The following is a 22,136-nucleotide window of genomic DNA, read 5'->3' on the forward strand; positions in this document are numbered from 1 at the left end:
ACACAGAGACACACAAACATACGTATACACACCCACACACATACAAACACACACAGAGGCTGTAATGTGATATTTAAAATAACTTCTTCAAACGTGATCTTTCAGAGACTTTTAGGTAAACTATGTAGTTTCTCCTGGCAGACAAGGCGGTGCTGACCTGCGTTGTGGCAGCACACACGTGGAAAGTGTCTTCACACTCATTTTAGTCTGTAGTCTGCTTAATGTAAGGAAAGCACCTGAGGGTCACATGAGGGCTGGTGAAAACACAAAGCAAGTCAGACAGGAGAATCACCCACACCGTGTACAAACCCAGAACAGCCACGGAAAGGGGCGTGGTTCTCATCTGTGCACTGACACCCCACAGTTGAAATGTCACCTGTGAGGTTTCAATCATTTGCACAGAAGCACAGATTTATTATTTGATGAAGGAGACAAAACAACAGAAGCAAGGCGTGGCTGTCGTGCACAAGTGCATCTGGCTTTAGTGAGGCATTCACTGCAGTCTACGGTCAGCAACTTTCTTTCAGTAAAGAAAGCAGAAGAGAGAACCAAGCTAAGGAGAATTTCTTACTATCATTTTCTTGCTTCTAAACCAATGCTGACCCCTTTCTGTGAGTTTTTGTATGAATTTATTATCAGCAGGCACATCAGTTCTGAGGCAAGCATTAACGTCAAAACTATTCGAGAATGGAGATGGAGAGATGGCTGAGTGGTTAGGAGTACTTAAGTTTATCTCTCTCTGCCCATGGCAGGACAGCTCACAACCACCTCTAAGTCCAGCATGAGGCTACCTGACAGCCTCTTCTGGCTTCTATGGGAACCTGAGTGAATTGTATGCATATGAGAACACACACACACATGCACACTCGTGCTTGTGCACACACACACTCTTACACTCTTAAATCAAACATGTTCAAGAAGTAACAGCCCCCTGCATACCTGGTGGGACTAAGTTGGGACCAGGCAAGATCGCCAGCCTGGAAAAGAATCTCTGAATGACTCGCCATTGCTTCCTCCTTCCACCCAGCACTGGTGTCCTCCAGCTAGTGCTGATGAGGACTAACCTGTGAGGCTCATGCAGGGGGACAATGGAGATACCAACCCGGTGTGATTTATAAAAGATTTGCATAATTAAGGCAGGGGTGGGGCTCCATGGGTAAAGGTGCTTGCTGCACAAGGCTGATAGCCTGTGTCCCATCCCTGGACCCCATAGAGGGGAAGGGAAAGAACAAACTCCAAGATATTTTCCTCTGGCTCACACACAGTTAGTGGCATGGCCCTGCCTCCACATATCACGCACTAGGAGGATGATGACAATGATGATGATCATGACCATGATGACACAAGTAAGAAAGATCGCATAATTAAATTTTTCTACATTTTCTGAGTTAGTGTTTTATAGGCGGCATCATATTTTAAAAGCAAAAAACACTAGAATTACATTTTGTTTTTACCTAATTATATTATAGCTGATGTATTTTCCTGTGCACTATATTCATCACATCACCAGCTGTATAATGTCATAAGAAGAGTGCAGAGTACGTCAGAAAATAATCTCCACTGGCGTGCCCCCTGTCTTTTTACCCCACTGCCTTGTAGTTTCTGTCAATCAGCTACCCACACATAGATGTGAACTGGATTATAAAAGATCTGCCTCACCATCTCACGAAATGCTTTACACAACAGGAAAGTAAAGCAGAAAGTGTGCGCTTCTGCTGAAAGCAGACGCAACAGATTTCTTCCTTCAAGCTGCAGAAGGGGTGGTTTTATGCCCCCTCCCTCCTGTCATTCTTAGATGATCTGATTCAGCTACTGGGCATGTGCTCTCCCTGGAGTGTGAAGAAATCCATCTCCTGATAAAAATGGCAAGACATATATAGTAATGTATACAGTGACTTCCTCATATTTCCAAATAAGTCATGCTAGTTTCTTCTAGATGAAAGCCCCAATAATTTGCCTCTGAAACCATCTTATCTCTTTTGGATGTTTACACAACACACCCTGATTTTTTTTTTGTAAGAATAAATAGCCCTAATGAAATGGGCTCACAGATATTATTTGAGAAAACGGGGATGCATGAACTAGGGGTCATCATTTAACTGCTTCAAAGACTTGTTTAAAAATAAAATGTGACCCCAGAGTTTTTCGGGTGCCATTAATAGAACTAACCAAGGAGACGTGACCCTGCCCTTTGACTATTCTGCAGGAGAGAAAATTAAACTTTGCACTGACTCCATTTTTATTCTCCTCACTGGGTTCTGAGAGCTTAGTAATCCCATCAGAATATTTTAAAGCCGTGCACAGAAATCAAAGCAGATATCTCTAAAAAAAATGTATCTTTGAAAATTTCAAGACACAAGATAAACTCAACTGTGTTTTCCTAAGGATTCCACATCATGGTTCATCACAACTACACAAGTCAAACTATTGCTGGCATTTGTTGTAAAGCGCATTTTAAAGAGACATTCCAGACTTGAAGATGGGAATCTGAATTAATATTTAGGCAAATACATCCTAGGAAACCGCGTACTACTTCCTGTTCCCACAAGAAGAAGGCACTGGGTGGTAGATACGGTGGCTTGTCTGACCACATGCTAACAATAGCAATTCATTCTTCAAAGAAAAAAAAAAGGCTGGATTTGTACAACTGACACCCGTCTTTGCTCCTTTTATGTCGGTCAACCCTGTTTATGTCACTGTCTTTAGTTGATGATCCCTAGGGAAAATGGGCCTCTACTCTATCTTCAGTTTTTAGAATTAAAGATATAAGAATACCTTCAATACCAAAACAACAGGTTCCTTGCATACAGTGATGTTTCTGAGCCTAATGATATTTAAAAAAAAAAAAAAAAAAAGCCGCTTCGATAGTTGATGCATTCGATCTGCTGATGCACGACCATGGAGACAGAGAGCACATCAATTGTACTGCAATAAATAAGCCAGATCTCAGGATTTACAGACAGTTCAAGGAGCTCTTTGGGATAAGGCATTTCTCATGAAAACAAAGCCAAACCTCGACAGTTCTCTGGGAGGAAAGGAGAAAGCGCCCCTGAGTGACTGCACTGGAGGACAATACCGAAAAATAGCCTCAGACTCTCTCTAAAAAGGTTGTGCAGCTCAGAGGGGCTACACAGACTAGATGCCCAATGCTTTAGCTTGTTCTAGACACATTCATGGGGGGAATCATTATACCGTGTTTTGTAAAGGGGTTGTTGCTGCATGTCAGGGTGATTGTAGTCAACAACCTTTGCTTTCTAAAGCATCTCAAGAGAATAATCCCAATATTCTTATCACACTCATTAAATACTTGAAGTTACTTTTGTGGTCAGTTCCCCGATTAGCTCATCGCCCGATGTACAGGTGTATTAAAAGGCAACACCGCATTCCTACTGTGCTACAGTTGTTATGTTCCAGCAAACAGCTACATGTTTAAAGGCAGTTTATTGTACAGAAGTTGTGATAAGGTATTAGAAGAGAAGCCATGGGGAGATGGCCTGACTCAAGAAATCACAGAAAGCATCCATGGATATATAGTCTGTCTCTTTGGCCACCTTTAGGACATTATGTCTTTGACACTTAGCTCCTTTTATTTTAAAGATTTTCAGACTTGGCCCACCCCCTTTGCTGGCTTTGATTTATGGAACATATTAGTGAGCAGAGAAAGCTGAGGGATCAGAATATGATGCTAACTCTTCCCATATTTGTGCTTTTATTTTAAAGTGATTTGAAGACGAGTGAAAACGATGTTCGAGTTACTATTGGGTGAAGCAGAAGCCCAGTCTCACCTGCCCCCACTTCATTTCCAATGTCATTACTGGGGGTCTGTGTTACGTTTCTGTTCTTTTACATTTTAACTGCATATTTATTTATTTATTTATTTATTTATTTATTTATTTATTTAGATTTTATGTATATGGATGTTTTGTTTTAATGTATGTCCCTGTACCCCAATGGCTGTAGGTTACCATGTAGATACTGGGAATTGAACCTGGGTCCTCTGGAAGAGCAGACCCCAATATGTGTCTCTACTGCAAAGAGCACAGGGACAGATACACACTAGCCTGACTAGGGATGCCCATGCTCCTGCTTACAGTTGGATGTAATGCTTCCATTCTCGAAAACAAGTTACTTCAAACAAGAGGGAAGTTAGGGGCCTTCTGTGCCAGGAGAGGCGAAAACTGAAATATGCACCGAAATAACTCACAATTACCACACTAATTAATGCACATACCTTCTTATCTGAGCTCATGCCCCAAATCCCAATTATTTATTAGATGCCAACATTTTATTTTCCTTTTTGAAAGGCTTTTATTTGTAAGTATGTGAGCACATGTGTGCTGCGTAAGCTCTGTGCTGGTTCCTTACAGTCTTTACTGACAAGGGATGCTTCCCGGTGCCTGGGCAAATCCTTACTTTAGTTACTTGGTGTTTCCATCTCTTCCATCCTGGTTGAGAAAGAGCAAAATCATATGTGAACCGGTCACACTGGACTTGGCTGCAAATGAAAGGCCATGACGGGAACGCCTGGAAGAGTACTTATTCCCTATTCCTCAGACTGACACAGTTCTCAGTAGAGACAAGAGCATACACCGTGGCCATGGAAACTCTGAGAAACTGTAGAGCCTGAAAATACCATCCACACTACATCCAACTGGAGCCCACTCCAACAACGTAAATCTTTCCCATATGTGACCGCAGCTTGCTGCCTGGCTTCCCATCCTAAAAGACACTGCAAGCAACCAACACTCCTTTTAACTTCTAGCTGCAGCCCGCAGCTGTCTTTAGGCTGGCTGTTGGAGGAACAGTTCTCTCAGACATTGGAGAGATAATTTCGCCTTGGGAAGAACAACACGATAAAATTTTGTGTCACGGGTACACATTGAAACCATTTTCATATCTCTGGCCGGGTCTCACACACAATGAAAATGAATTACCTTTAAAACTGTAGCTACACTAAAACCAGAGAGGACCAGAACATAAATGATCTGGAGTTCTGTCTCATGGGAACATTCTACAATTCTCAAAGCTTGGGCCAGAATATACTTACAGAAGCCATTTTAATCCTCCCTTCACAGGTCAGGATATATGACCTGACTGTGATTTGTCTCATAAGGGACAAGAGTCTCCAAAGAGGGATAAGACGGCCATTGAGTTATCACTCTTCCCATGTCATTTGGTTGACTTGCAACAGGGTTTCTCTAGTGCTGTCTTTCTGCCACCTGCATCACTCCAGGCCTTTGCTAAAAGTGCACGGCCCAGAGCCCAGCCCCCCACACCCTCCCCCCACCCCGCCAGATTAGCTGGACCAGACACTAAGTTAGAGGCAGGGGAGTCTCTATTTTAAGTTGTCTGAGTTACTTTCATTATCTGCTTAAAAATAGAACCTAATACACAGAGAATTATTGAGGACAGTAGAAAAGAACATGCAAACTCAGGACTTCAGAAAACAAGCCAGAAATACAGTATCTGAGCAAACATTCTTACTTGGGTATTCAGGTGGGGCATACATCAATATGGTGGCTTGGGGGACAAATATACTCACTGTAAGTAGAAGTGGCATTCTCAAGGGAATTCTGATGTACCTTAGCACAGTTTGTCAGAGATGGCGCTAGCTCACACGAGAATGTACCAGAATAGGTCACACTCACTGCCCATCCTAAGGACTCCAGAGACTGCTACAGGCAGCACAAGAACAAAAGGTGGTTCATGGGCAACACACTTGGCTTTCCCATTTGGCTTCACAACTAATTCAGCTTTAACCCAGGTGCTGTAGGATTATCATTTTTTACCATGTTGAATTTTTGTAAATTTGATTCTGTCTAGTTTCTATTGCCCAGTTGTTGATGAGCCCTGAATTTAACCCTTAAGTGGACTAAAATAAGTAAACTGATAAACGACCCCCATAACAACAACAGTCCTACTCCCAACTCCACTGTCTGCTGACTGGTTTCCCGCGGTTGCTTAACTTAGAACATCGCTCTTTTTGACTGCTGTTGAGCTCCAGGGTAGACGCCTGTTATAACGTGCTTTTACCCAAGCAACAATCTTTTAGAGCAACCTGTTGAAATCTCAGTTTTCATGTGGGTGTTCCTTAAGAGAATGCTAGTAAGGCATTGACACCCTGGGAAATCAGACTTTCTAGGACATATAAACCAAACCCCGAATCTCTTGCTGGTTGTCTAAAATGAAGATTCTCCTGGGGGATTGATCTTTTTATCCCTGCATCTCACTTCCGTGCCTAGGACTTTATCATACAGAATTTTACATTAGGTCTTGTAAGCCTTGAAATCCCTATAGTCGGGAAGAGAATGTACACTGTGCTCTTCAGAGAAAACTGTAAGCTATTATTTTGACACTCCAATTTTCTAGAGTAATACAGGCAGGCAAAAGTAATGTGTTTAAGTTAAAATATTGACATGCTGAAGAATAAATGTTGGTTCTATGAGACCAAGTGTATGGAATTCTTATTCTTTTCTTTACCATAAGTGGAAAATCTCAATTTACTCAATCTAGGAATTTCCTTTAGCTGTGCATCATCTGGTATCAGGAAGATATAGTGTTCCTTCTATATTCTGGGAAGGGGAGGATGCTATGATCTTCATCCTTGGAATACATGAGCATCTCTGGAATTCATCCCACAGATCCCAGATGTGGTATTTTCAGTCCTGACGACTCGATTCTTGCTAATTTACTTCTGGCTTCTGTTCTCCTCAGGGCTGCACAGAGGAGTGGGGAGTGCACAAGGGAGAGCACTCTGGACATGTCTACTGAAGTGTTCATTTCTGATAATTGCACCGTGAACGCATTAAAACATGATTTGAGGTTTGCATCCTCCATGAACCCTATACAGAAAGTGGTTCACAGGTTCCTCTGGTCATAGAGACAATCACTTTGGTCTGGGTTTCCAGTTTTGCGTCACATTAATTCAACAGGCAGGAGAAAGAAGAGCACGGGCTTTATTTAGTGCCTGCTCTCTCATGGCAGTGGGTGACTCTTGATCTCACCTGCGATTATTTCCCTGTCTCCCAAATCAGACAACTCATGTGCTCTTGGGTTATAGTAAAAAAAAACAAAACAAAAAAAACTTGCTTTTTGTTGTTGTAATAAGTTAAATGTCAAATACTAAAGCCTTAGTAGGTCGACCTTTGGAAAGGCAAAGGATATTACAAACAAAAATATCCCAAAATCTAAGTTGTTGCTTACAAAAATATCCAAAATTCTTTTCTTAATTATCCTTTTTTCTTTTTTTACTGGAACATAGTTAGAAAAAGAATGAGATGTAAGCAAAGGCAATGAAAGAGATAGACTGTAAATCACCATTCCACATAACTTTAAGTTTGGGCAACAAATCAATTATTATGTAATAGGACAACAGAAACAGTGACAGCTAGTAAGGTAGCAAATGACATTTAATGGGACACTTAAATCATTGCTACTTTAGTAAGAAACATGAATCTGTAAGAAACATGTATGTCAAATCAAGACACTGAGTCACACTATTTATTCTGTATAAATGCTTGTCAGACAGGATACACACCCATCTCTAACAGCTCTGGAGCAGTGTTGGATGTCAATTTTTGAGATTTGCTTTTTAGGTACCATCCTAACTAGGCCATCAAAGGCATAAGGCAGAGCTGCTGTTCTCTGATAATTTACAGTGTTGAGCAAGGACAATGGACCAGCCAATACACCATAAAGCAAATGAAGGTCTCAGCCGAGCACCAGGGGAAAGGGCAGGCAGGGTTGGGGAGAGTGTGTCAGAAGATGTGACAGTTGCTAGGAAGACAAGCTTTAGGAAAGGTCCACTCTGAAAAAACAAAACTAAACATAAGCAAAACAAACAAAATGAAAGAGACAACGCCACCTGCACATGGCAATTCACATGGGAAGACTAGGAAATGGAGACCCACACCTTCACATGAGAAAGAAGGCAGAGGCAGGGGCAAACCTCTGCAGAGAAGAGAGGCACACTAGCCATGGCTCACATCAAGTGCTTTACCCTTAGCTCTCCCCACCCCATGTCTTTCGTGCATGTTTGTGTTTATAAAACTACAGAAACAGAGTTTCATAGCATGGTACTCCTATAACATAATGCTGGTATTACTAACTGGCATTATTAAATGTAAATAAAACAAATCTCCAGAATTATTTACATTACTTTGGAGAAGTCTATGGTACATTAGGAGGTGCACTTTGTGATGAATCATAAATACTTCATGATTTTGTTACACACACCACTAATTTCTGTTTCACACCCCACTTAGGCTTAAAACTCAAGCATACACATGTTTAAAAGTCTTTCTGTACTGACACCAGCTCCGTACGCTCAATTCTACGTCCTCTTCCTGGCACTGGAAGATGGATGGGAAAGGAAAGAAAGTCCTTTTTTTTCTGTTGTAAGTTTAGGACTATTAATGAATATTCCAAAAACCTTCTGGTATGAAGGCAAAGCTCTTACAGCAGAAAACCACTCCAATTTTGTTATGTTCACCATTGAGAGCTCAGATATACTTGTGTGGATAGGTTGAAATAAAGAAAGACTTAATTACTATGCCTTTAAGACTCCTACCCAACTTCCTACCAAAGTATGCAGCTTGATATGTCAATTTACAAATTGGTTTGTGAACTTAAATGAGAAGCAAAATTCTGATGCTCTGGAAGAGCCCAATTCCTCTGACAGAAACAACTGTGGTGATCTCTAGGAGGAAGCACCAGAAAAGACATTCATAGCAGCCTCAGGAAACCCAGATTGAATGCAAGCACAAATGGCCATTCTATCTACCTAATGTGAAAGGCACTATCACCTCAGAAAAACGTAATTACCCTAAAACTCTAGGACAAAAGTCTAATGAACATCTTAAGCTCTTAGAGTGACCTACACTCTCTATTTAAATCTGGTTGTGGCACTCTTCAGAGTCCTTTTTACACTGTGGTTTTCTTGCTTGTTTTATTGGTTGGTTAGTTGTATAATGGTGGGTGGCTGTGTGTGCGTGCATGCGTGCTTAAGTTCATGCATGTGTGTGTGTGTGTGTGTGTGTGTGTGTGTGTGAGTGTATGTATGTGAGTATGTGTGGTATGAGTGTGTATATATCTATGTCTATATGTATGTGTGTGTATGTAGTGTATGTGTATGTATGTGTGTGTATGTAGTATGTAGTGTATGTATATGTATCTGTGTGTATGTGAGAGTGTGTCTGTATGTATGTGTGTATGTAGTATGTATGTGTGTATGTGAGAGTATGTGTATGTGAGAGTGTGTGTATGTGTGAATGTGTGTGTATGTGAGAGTGAATGCGTGTGTATGTGAGAGTGTGTGTGTTTGCATGAGTGTTAGTGTACCCTATGTGTACCTTGTGCCCATGGAAGCCAAAAGAGACTGTCAAATCTTTCAGTAGAGTAATGGATGGTTGTGAGCCACCTTGTAGAGTCTGGGAACTAAACTCTCTGGAAGAGCAGCAACTGCTCTTAACTAAGAAGCCTTCTCTCCAGCCGATGCTCTTTGTCTTGGAAACAGCAGCATGAGATCCCTTTTCTCAGAATGAATCCTTCTAATTGTGAATGCCTCAGTGAATGGGAGATGCACAGAGCACTGGAACAGGCACAGAGAGGGGCTGGAAACCCAGGGGCCTTCCATCTACTGATACTCCTACTCTTAGATGAGGATGCTGAGGCTCAGAATGCCTGGGGATCTCACAATGCTGGCCTGTGTAAATGCTCTAACAAGAACTCAAACCCTGAAATACAACTCAGCAGTCATTGATCTTTCTCGTCTATTGAAAAGTTATTGAAGCCTTTGGTTATCTATCATCTATCTATCTATCTATCTATCTATCTATCTATCTATCTGCCTACCTATCCATCCATCCATCCATCCATCCATCCATCCATCCATCCATCCATCCATCTATCTATCTATCTATCTATCTATCTATCTATCTATCTATCTGCCTACCTATCCATCCATCCATCCATCCATCCATCCATCCATCTATCATCTATCTATCTATCTATCTATCTATCTATCTATCTATCTGCCTACCTATCCATCCATCCATCCATCCATTCATCCATCCATCCATCCATTCATCATCTATCTATCTATCTATCTATCTATCTATCTATCTATCTATCTATCTGCCTACCTATCCATCCATCCATCCATCCATTCATCCATCCATCCATCCATCCATCCATCTATCATCTATCTATCTATCTATCTATCTATCTATCTATCTATCTATCTATCTATCCATCAATCCATCTATCTAGCATCTCTTATCTATCTTTGTTTTTAAGTTGCCACACAGATACATAGATAGTGAGTGGTGTAGAAAACCCGAGAGAAACAACAGCAGTGAGGCAATAACCTATCAGGGGATAAGATAGTTCAATGTTCCACGAGGTGGTGACCATGAGTATAAAGGGAAATGTGTCAAGAACATAGTCTTTAACCGGTGACAACCTGCACATGGCAGCCCACTCCCTTAATCCCAGCACTTGGAAGTCAGAGGCAGGCAGATCTCTGAGTTTGAAGTCCTTGTCCTACAGAGTGAGCTAGTTATAGGTGACAAGTGAGTCGTGGGAGAATAAAACAAAAGCTGAGGGCGATTGGTGTGTGCTCGCTAGTGAGCAAGGGGACACACAGTGAGGTCAGTTTTAGTGAGGGAAGCTATGGAGAGAGAGGGAGCAGAATCCGGGCATTTCAGAGCCCGTGTTAGCGAGGAAACTACCCAAGGCTTTGTAGTATGGCTGACATCTAGTTTCCTGCAGAGCTGGACATCCAGATGCCAGGAAGACACATGCAAGACATGATACCCTTCATGACAGCTCACATAAAGCTTAGGACAGATGTGCTGACCAGAAACCTAAACTGGCTTAGGACTGAAGCCCCGGGGACTAGATGGAATTTTCAGAGGCAGAACAGGAACAGAGGAAGTAAACCACTGATCCCTGCAGAGGAAGCAGGGAAGGACTCCCTAGGTACAGTCAGAACCAGGGACAAAAATCCCTCACGTCAACGGGCAGAATTATGGCAAAGAGCCTGACCCAGGGGAATAGCATGAATGAAGAAAAACAGGCAGTAAGGACAAAGACAACCTGGTTGAGCCTGGTCACAAGCCAGCTATCCTCCGCAGCTTTCTAAGGTAATTTTGGCCTTATGGCAGAATTAAACACTGGACTTCAAAGCATGACAGCCTAGGAGGGAAATGAGGAAGCACAGGCAGAGCCCAGACATTTTTTCTGGCACAGAGGAACGAGTGCGTGGCTGAATTGAGTGTTCGGTGTTTTAGTGCAACATCAATTAGGCCACAACATCAACTGCACACTGAGGAAAAACATCATTGCGAGTCCAGGGGTTTAATTTGTGAATCGAGTCTTAGTTCTGTCTTCAAAAACATTTTGTTTAAAAGTTCCATAAACACCAGTGGCTCAGGAAATGCCTTAGCAAATACTCATGAACAAAATGACAGCTTTTTTTTTCTTTACAAAGTTCCCATAGCTTTAAATGTTTATCGCTTCTTGTGTAAGAGTGACTTCTGGCATAGACTCTTGACCCCTTCCTTGGAGGAGAGAGAGAAAACCCTTCCTTCCCCTGGGGATTTTCAGGGAACAGAGGACATGGGTGACTTCTTACTCAGAGTGGCGGACGTTGTGTTGTCTCTTCCTGTCCTGTGAATGTGTCCCTCAGATAGTTGATCTCTGTGCTGGCTGGAGATGGTAAGAGAGATAAAATACAGGATCCAAGTGTGTCACATGGTTACTTCGTTCCTGGACGCTGTTTTAATTTTCCTTGACTTGTTCATTTCAACTATTCCTTCAACATAACCAAATCAACAAAAATACTGTAATCCTGTGTGAAACAACACACGTATCTAAATTGTATTCCTAATAGAGCAGGAAGCAATATAGATTGTGGGAAGCGGAAATGTGTTCTGCTGCCTATAGACAGGCAGACTGGCAGAGAACAGAACAATGCACTTTCTGTCCTGCTTTGTTGTTCTCCAAAGTGATACAATGTCTTGCTTTATAAAGTACAATGATACAAAAGAAAACGACACAAAGTTTCCCACAATGTACACCACAAAGTAAACAAAACAAAGCAAAAATCCCCAAAGGCCAGGCAGCATATAGGTCCCCAGGCTACAATTCTGCTTTTAAAAACCTTAATTACAGATTTCATGGTGCCTTTTCTTCAAAGAAAGTTTAAAATTCCAAATTATTGTTGGCTAATAGCAGTTTTATGGGTTTCTAGCAAAAAGTAGTGGAGTGTTGGCATTTTAGTGTGAATCACTTGTGAATCCCACATAACGAAACACACAGTGTCTGGGCTGTCTTATTTGTTGATACCTTTGAAGGCTTGGATTGCATATTTTTCAACAGATGTTTCTTGCATAACCACAAGATGAACCATGATCTTTGACCACATCACCTCTTAAATTATCCCAAAGCCCTTATTTATATTACAGCAAGGTTAGTTCACAAGGATGCACTTAGGTTAGTTAACTCAAGCATTCTTCCTGAGGGGTTGTAACTCCATGCAGATTTTTATGAGAGGGTAACCGTGATTTCTTCCCTGCTTAACACCTTCAGAAACCCACAGCATTAGTATGACTGCTCTTTATGAAATATAATTCTTGTTCCCTAAATTCTCCTTTTGGGGGAGATGGATCCTACAATTCCTGTAGACCTCTCCTAGGTTTATGCTACAAAAGATGGTCTAAGATGTTATCCATGGGTACAAAGATGTTTTAGTTTATTTAAAGTGGCTTGTCTCCTTTCTACTTTAAAAACTAGTCAGTCTAAATCCAATCCCTTCGGGTACATATTTATTCGCCATTTCTTTTGGGATTTTAGGATTCTTGCCTTGTGGCACTGAAGTCGGTGTTACCAAATGAATGTCATTTTGTATGGCAAGTTTTCCATGAAAGTATAATTGTGAAAAATTAAATTTCAATGAAAATGAGCCCATGATAAGAAGTCCAGCTTTGGGTCATATTTCCAATCTTGAAAGCCTATGTTTCAACTGGAATAGCATTTTCTTACAAAAGAAGTCTTTCTATTGTCAAACACCATTAGGGAGCAAAAACATACAAAGACAGATTCTGGACAGTTTCAAACACACGCAGATCCAAAGTTACAACTAAGGAGCTTTTCCTAGTAATGGAATGGAGTGGGGGATGGAAGAATTTGCCATCGACATGATTCTGAAGGAAGTGATCGAGTAACTGGCCAAGGATTAAGTTTACATTGAGTTAATAACTATTAAACGTTCATAAACCTTTTTTTGTCTGCCAGCTATTTGGCTTATTTATCTGTGGGTGTGTCTGTACGTGTGTGTGTCATTTGTGCATGTGTGCATGTATGTATGTATATGTATGTGTGTTTATGTGTGTATGTGTGCATGTGTATATGTGTGTGTGTGCACATGTGTATATGTTGTGTGTAAAACTAGATTAATGAAAGTGGCTACTATCATTCTTAATATTACTGAGAAACCAGTGACTCAGTTTTGTTCTGGAATTTAACATGAAAATTTTGGAAGATAAGAAACACATACTGACAGATGCTCAGCATGTATGGCTTGTAAAATTATTTTATGCCATTTTATAATTTAATAAAAATTACAAGTAAGTTAGAATTCACTCAAGAAATCCGAAGCATAATTCACACAATTAGCCCATATTAGCTATTTTCCCCATAAACTACTTTCTCCACACAGAGTAGCACATACAAGGGGTACTTTCTTGTCCTTACGGTTCTCCATGAAGTACATTCTGCTCTTCTCAGTTAACATGCACGCGCACAGCAGGCCTATGAATGAGTCTGAGTAACACACTAGAGTGTGATTAATATTAGATCCATCCCTGGGGATTAATTACTCACGGATTTCTTGACACATACCTCCAGGAACTTTATAGGAAGGAAAGCAAACGGTACTTTTTGTATCAGATCCAGGGATGTGTTATGTGTTCCAGACCAGCCTCCATGGAAACCTCTACTACAAACCACAACTAAGAACTTGGGTGTGAGCCAAACATCTCCCAAGCACCCAAAATAGATGTCACTGTGCCCGTGCCCTTTTCTCGGAACAGAAACACACCACCTCTTACTCCAGCCATACTTTTATAAGTTTGCTTGTTCTGTTTCTGTTCTCTTGTCTTGCATTAAACAATAACTAACAATTTTGAAAGAATGGTTGAGGTTGAAAGGAACTGATAGAAATATGCAAGCTGGGTAAAGAATAGATATAGAAAAAAACTAATAAAAATAAAAGAGAGATTTAAAAGATGTAGTGATTACGTGAGCTTTCAAGAAATATAAAATCCTCACACAAAGCGTAAGCATCATATTGCATAGAGCATCACACTGCACACATCATCACACCTCATACATCATCATACCATACACACCATCACACTGTACATATCATCATACTGCACACATCATCATACTGCACACATCATCACACCTCACACATCATCATACCACACACACCATCACACTGCACACATCATCACACTGCACACATCATCATACGGCACACATCATCACACTGCACACATCATCACACTGCACACAGCATCACACTGCACACATCATCACACTGCACATGGCATCACACTGCACACAGCATCACACTGCACACATCATCACACTGTACATATCATCATACTGCACACATCATCATACTGCACACATCATCACACTGCACACATCATCACACTGCACACAGCATCACACTGCACACAGCATCACACTGCACACAGCATCATGCCACACACACCATCACACTGTACATGGCATCACACTGCACACAGCAACACACTGCACACAGCATCACACTGCAGACATCATCACACTGCACACAGCATCACTCTGCACACATCATCACATGGCATCACACTGCACATGGCATCACACTGCACATGGCATCACACTGCACACATCATCACACTGCACATATCATCACACTGCACATGGCATCACACTGCACACATCATCACACTGCACACAGCATCACACTGCACACAGCATCACACTGCACACATCATCACACTGCACACATCATCACACTGCACACAGCAGCACACTACACACATCATCATACCACACACACCATCACACTGTACATGGCATCACACTGCACATGGCATCACACTGCACACAGCAACACACTGCACACAGCAGCACACTGCACACATCATCACACTGCACACAACAGCACACTGCAGACATCATCACACTGCACACATCATCATACCACACACACCATCACACTGTACATGGCATCACACTGCACATGGCATCACACTACACACATTATTACACTGCACACATCATCACACTGCACACAGCATCACTCTGCACACATCATCACACGGCATCACACTGCACACAGCAACACACTGCACACATCATCACTTGCACACATCATCACACTGCACACATCATCACACTGCATACATCATCACACTGCACACATCATCACAGTGCACACAACATCACACTGCACACAGCATCACACTGCACACAGCATCACTCTGCACACAGCATCACACTGCACACAGCATCACTCTGCACACACAGCATCACACTGCACACACAGCATCACACTGCACATGGCATCACACTGCACACAGCATCACACTGCACACACAGCATCACACTGCACACACAGCATCACACTGCACACATCATCACACTGCACACATCATCACACTGCACACATCATCACACTGTACACAGCATCACACTGCACACAGCATCACACTGCACACAGCATCACTCTGCACACACAGCATCACACTGCACACACAGCATCACACTGCACACAGCATCACACTGCACACATCATCACACTGCACACATCATCACACTGCACACATCATCACAGTGCACACAACATCACACTGCACACAGCATCACACTGCACACATCATCACACTGCACACATCATCATACGGCACACATCATCACACTGTACATATCATCATACTGCACACATCATCACACTGCATACATCATCACACTGTACATATCATCACACTGCACACATCATCACACTGCATACATCATCTCACTGCACACATCATCACAGTGCACACAACATCACTCTGCACACACAGCATCACACTGCACACAGCATCACACTGCACACAGCATCACACTGCACACAGCATCACACTGCACACAGCATCACTCTGCACACACATCATCACACTGCACACAGCATCACTCTGCACACACAGCATCACACTGCACAGCATCACTGCATTACTGAAAAGTGTGGTACATGCTGATGCTTAGGGATCTGGGAAACATAAGATTTTCATTTTTAGTTCCCTCCAGGGGGACATACAGAAGATTTCAGACAGGGAAATCTCTACCAATGGCTGGTCCTTTCAAAAGCATATGGGATTTTTGAAATTTTAATTCTCAGAAGCCCACGTCTCCATTTCCTGTTTCTAGACTCCAGCAGGTATTTCTGCTGGGCGGGCCAGGCCTCCCAGCCTCAGGGATAACAGTAGCACTTGGAGTGGCAGAAGCTCTCACGCTCCTTTCTGTGGACCTCCTTCTAGGTTGGAATTGTTCCCTTCATTTGCTCTAGAAGAACCTGCATGGGCCAGTAACTAGAAACTCAGTGCTGTGTGACAGGTCTAGTAAGAATGTTCCTCTTTAAGGTGGATAAGATTAAACTTGTATAAACGTTATTTAATTTTGTTATAGAGATCCACTGACTTCATCCTTCCTAAGTATGTGTACGTATGAACTTCTGGTCCCTCTGATACCCCTGACAGAGAGCCAAGAATGCAGCCTTCCACCCCAACACCCAACTTTTGCAGCTCATGCAGGGGCCCTGCATGCCGGGCAAGCACTCTAGGAACTGAGCGGAATTACTTTCCGGGAACCAACACTTGCTGGGATTTGTACAAAGGAGTGGCGGCAGGGAGAAGGAAGAGTTAAAATGACCAGTTAAGGAAAGATCCAAACCAGTGGTAAACCCCTAATTTAGAAGTCTGGTTTTTTAGATGAACTCTCCTAAGCTCTGAGTCTGAGTGAAGGTCCAGACATACCTCCTCCTCCTCCTCTTCTTCCGGGAGGGGCTATGGATTGATTCTACAGTTGAAGTTGAAGATGTGTTAGCCCCTCCCCCTCAGTTAAAGAAGTCACAGTATGTGCCACCTATCCAGCACATACAATAAAAGTCACAGATCACACATGATTAGACTGGACAAGGACAAGGTGAAGAACGCTTTTGGATAAATTGACAAAGATCATTTGGCTCCAGAAAACAAAACAACCCGGCAGTTTCAACAATCAACGGCCACGAAACAGTACGGCTAAAACCCAGACTATTTTCAAAATTGCCATTTTCTCACAGAAAGGAGATAAAGGAAAAGGAATAAAATGAAGATCCAAGGCCCACAGAACACTTGTACCCGAAACAAACGGACCCTCAAGATTTCAATGAGAAAAAACAGTACCTTATAAGTAATTGGTCTTGTCTACACACAGCTGGTCCCAGAGTCGACTCGTTTAACTGTCTACTGCCTTCCCTTTAAAGTTAATTCTGTTGGCAAGAAAGTACAGAACTCGTCTGGAAAATATTGTTTGGACATAAACCGTTCCTTTCAAAGCACTGGTAGCTATATTTAAGTTTTCTTATAGCCAGTGCTATAAACACTTCCTGTAGCTAATTTTCTTCCTCCTCCTTCCCCTTAGACTTAGTCAGTATCCTCCCATCCCATATATTGAAGAAAGAGACAGAGGAACGAAGGGGGGGGGGGGGAAGACTTCTGAAAGGAAATATACCTTAAATAATGTAGTATTTGAGCATTTGGAAAATCCATGGAGCACGCACAAAGAAAATGAACGGACTGTAGCTCACCAGAAGCCTGAAGCTCAGTACTTTCTCGTTCTGCTAATAAGGAAAGTGAAGTCCAGAGAAAGCAGAAAGTTTGGATTGAATGCCACAGTCAGACAGCTTGGTTGTCCATGCGTCACTAGCAGGTAAGGTTTCAAAACTACCAGTTCGGTGACTGCACATCTCTGGGCACCTGTGAAGAAATGATCTCGTTTTCCTCTGCATCATCATAAACCATGCCTTTAAAGGCATTGGCGTGAGCAGGAAGACAATTAGGGCGTGAGAGCCATCTGTCTCAGAAACGGCATCTCCCTTAGCTTCCCTTAATCCTGAAAGTCCCCCTCCAAATTTCTGCTCCCTTTTATACCTAGGGAATTGTGTTTTGTCAAGAAAGTTTTATGATCCATATGTCTTTCTTTTTGATGGCTGTTATTAACTTTAGCCCCTACAGAGCCCACTCCAGGAAGGGACCCTTAGAGGACATCATCTGTGATCCCTCTCCTCTGCAGTGGCTGGGAGGAAGGGAGGGAGGAAGGGAGGGAGAGAGTTAATTAGTTAGTTAGTAAGTTCGATTGTTCTTACGGCTCCAGAACTGCAAGCATCTTGATTCCTGTGTAGGTTCCATGTATGTTCCTGTCTATATGTGCTCACATGTTGTCTTGTGGAGGGCAGGGGGCAAAGTGATGGCGTTTCTCAGCTCTCTCTTGACACAGCATCTGGCTTTCTGACATGAACCAGTGAATTTCAGAGATAACGTTGTCTCTGCCTCTCCATTGCTGGGTTTACAGGCTCAAGGTACCATGCCATGCCTTTAAAAGCATGATTTCTGGAAATGGGGAACAGACCCTCCTGCTTATAAAGCAAGGTCCTTAGTAATGGAGATATGTATGGTCTTACCCCAACAAGATGACTCTCCAACTTGAATTTGTCCAGGCATTTTTGACCACACATTCACATTTGTTTAATCATTTGTGATTTATGTGTGCAGTACACATGCGTACACTTGTGTGAACAAAAACTCAGAAGCCAGACATTGAAGTCTGGTGTTTTTTTTTTTTTTTTTTTTTTTTCTTTATTGATTAAACACATCTTTACTTGTTATTTTAAGTCCTTGTATCTTGCTGAACTGGAAGCTCACTGATTGGCTAGGCTGGCCACTGGAAGCTCACTTATTGGCTAGGCTAGCCACTGGAAGCTCACTGATTGGCTAGGCTGCCTGGCCAATGAGTTCTGTGGATTGATATTTCCTTGCTCCCTGAAGTTCTGGGATTTCAGATATGCATGTATTCAAGGTTCCATTTATAGAAGGGCTCTAGGTGCTCGGACCTGAGTCTCCATGCTGATGTGATAACAGGCACATTGCCAACTGCGCCCACCTCTCCAGACTCACACTTATTCATGATAATCATTACTATGACTTTGCATGTGTGATGCTGGGGATCCATCCCACGACATCACACATGCTGAACAAGTATTCCATGACCAAGCTATACCCCAGACCCATTCTTTTGTTTTTTTCAACACAGGGTTTTTGCCATGTAGACTAAAGTCACGACGATCCTCTTATCTCGGCCCTGACTGCTGTATGGGAAGTGAGTAACATCTTGCCCAGATCCATGAGTTTAGTTTTGTTAAATAACACACAGATAATTAACATAATAATTGTATTAGCAGTCTTTTCAGGTAACATTTTCTAGTAATATATAATGAAGCTCTTTTCCTCAAATTGAAAGTATAATATTCTTATAATAGTTTTAAAACTACTCTTGGTACTATATCCATTAGAATTTATTTGACAAGTATTTAATGGATATTCATGAAGCCACTACACCTTTTCCATGTAGAATGGAACAGCACCAACAATGTCTTCTCTTAAAAGTGAGTAGTTTTCAATTAGGATAAAAGGGTTTGTATGAAACATGAGGTCAGTTTTCTATAATAATTTTTAAATTCACATTTATACTTCAAATGTGTTCCCTTTACACATGAATGCTCAGTTACCCAGAACCTGACAACCCCCCACCTTCTTGAGAGAAGCCGACATACAAAAGAGGCCTCACTGAAATAATCCTAGTAACCATCATTTTTCCATCTGATTTGGTTCTGAAACACAACAGTAACAACCATCTGGCATCTTGAAATTTAAACATGGCAGGAGCTGGCTATGGGGGTCCTTGTCTATACCCCCGGCACTGGGGAAGCAGAAGCTGGAAGATCATGAGTTGGAAGATGATGAAACCATCTGAAGAAACTATCAAGCAAAAGAGTGACAATCACATGCTCAGGAGCCATTTTAAATTGGTATCTTTTCTTTCTCTTCCTCTTTTTGGGGCCTGGGACTTGTTACACAGGTCACATTGGCCTCCTACTTAGAGCAGCCCCCTGCCTCTGCTTCCCAAGCATGAGGGTGACAGAGCTATGCTAACAGCGTGTCAAACATTATTCATTCCTGATCTCTGACCGTCACTCATTGGTTTTTATGATTCTCATTTACTTTCAAGTCATCTGCTGTTGTTTAGATTTGAACAGCAAATAATGCCCTATGAATAATAACTATAACAGTATAGTGCTTCAGTGATGATTCGAATTTTTGGAACATATTTTTTTTTTCAAGGAGGGAAATGAATAGCTACGCTAATAATTCTCCATCCTTGAAAAATAATAAATTAAGATTTAAGCCATGAGTCTTGAGAAAGAAATCTTGGAAAAATACACTGCATGATTTCTTTGACACGGTGGGGAGAATTCCATTCTCTTTTAGTAATTCCCAATTATGTCTAATTAAGTGCTATGCATAGGTAAATTCCAAAAACATTACCACCTGATTTACAGGCCAAGAAAGGAACATCCACTACACATGCTATAGCTTACTTGTTTTTTTTTTTTTTTTTTCCTATGGCATTGCCACTCTCAGAAATGATCGTCTGTGCTTTTTGATCACACTCATTCCCTTGAGGACTATTGCTTTTCAGATATGAATTCAGAACTGTATCGAATAGGTTTGTAAATGCAGATCTGTTTTAAAAGTCACATTGCCAGTGCTGAGAACAGTATAGTATAAAACAGACATTGGGAAAGTGTTTAATTCATTGGTAACATTACTTGCCTGGGATCCTGGGATCCTACTCTTCCAATAGCAGACACCCAAGTACACATAGCATGGAATAATCAACTTCTACAAACAACTCACTGCACAACCTTACAACCTTCTGTGGCAGAGGAATCATGGGAGCTAAAGGTAGAGTCAAAGTCGCCCTCTCTAAACTCTACAAGATATCCCTAACCTCTTGAACTTGAGCCAAGCTAGATAACATTGAAGCCTTGCCAGCATATTCTCTATCAACACACACAGTGCACCTAACTAGATAATTGACTGTATTTTCCAGAATATCTTCAGCTCCAGGACAACCCCCTCCACCCTCCCCTCTGCCTCTGAATCGCCTGAACTTTACAGCAGAAGGCAGACTTGGGACAGTTCTATCCTGTCCGGTGCTTTCAACATGCCACTGTTACCTGGCAACGCTTGAGGAGCTAAAACGAAGTCCATGCTTTTGAGCCACGTGTGTTCTAAGCGAAGAGGGAGGAGACGGAGCAGTGAGCTCACAGGTCATTTAATCTCCCATCTCAACTTGGATCCACACGGATTCCAAGCTTTCTGGTGAGCTGTAAATTACATTTCCTTTCTAGCCTCCTGTCCCACAGCTCCCTAATTACCTCTTGTAGTGAGTCAGCTCCTCTGGGTCCTGGGTCTCGGATCATTGCAGGATGATGTCACTGGTTCGGAGCACCTGGTTCTAGTCCAGCAAGGCAGGTGGTGGTGGCTTGGCTGTGTGGGGTGAGGATGACCCTTTGCTGTGGGGAAATTGCTTTCCCCATGCACTGAGCCTCCTCCCAGAGGCCTCAGGGAGAGGCAATGGCTTCCTTCCATCTAATGCCACTCAGGAAAAGAACTTCACTTACTGTATAAAAGCATCGCGTGTCGTTTTAGTGTGATATTTACTGTGTATTACTATACGTTATAAATGGCATTTATTTATTCAGTGACTCAAAATGCATTTATTGGTTATGTCCTTGAACTAAGACTTGAACGGATTTTGAAGTTAACAATTTTTCTTTCATATTTCATAACTAATCATATTTTTCTCTGTTCAGATGATTGTGCAAGTTCCTCCTTTCTTCCCTGGAATGCACTGATCTCAAATTTATGGAGCCTGTAGAAAATCCTCTCCCTGTACATGCCTCTCTGTGTGTGAGTGTGTACACGTGTGTT

General features: G+C 42.0%; 1 protein-coding gene across 3 annotated transcripts in view; it reads right to left on the minus strand.

Annotated features, from left to right (window-relative positions):
• Positions 1 to 22,136, minus strand: part of ARHGAP24 (Rho GTPase activating protein 24) — a gene marked incomplete at its 5' end in the record, with an annotated part of 368,413 nt that overhangs the window by 141,907 nt on the left and 204,370 nt on the right. The window contains one exon of one of the 3 annotated variants that reach the window (XM_080924809.1): positions 17,487 to 17,602. The exons of the other annotated variants lie outside the window; for them this stretch is intronic. Of the gene's footprint in view, positions 1 to 17,486; positions 17,603 to 22,136 lie in introns of those variants that run through there. 3 annotated transcript variants of the gene reach the window in all.

The sequence above is a fragment of the Micromys minutus genome, assembly GCF_963924665.1.
Source record: "Micromys minutus genome assembly, chromosome: 11".
Taxonomy (NCBI): domain Eukaryota; kingdom Metazoa; phylum Chordata; class Mammalia; order Rodentia; family Muridae; genus Micromys; species Micromys minutus.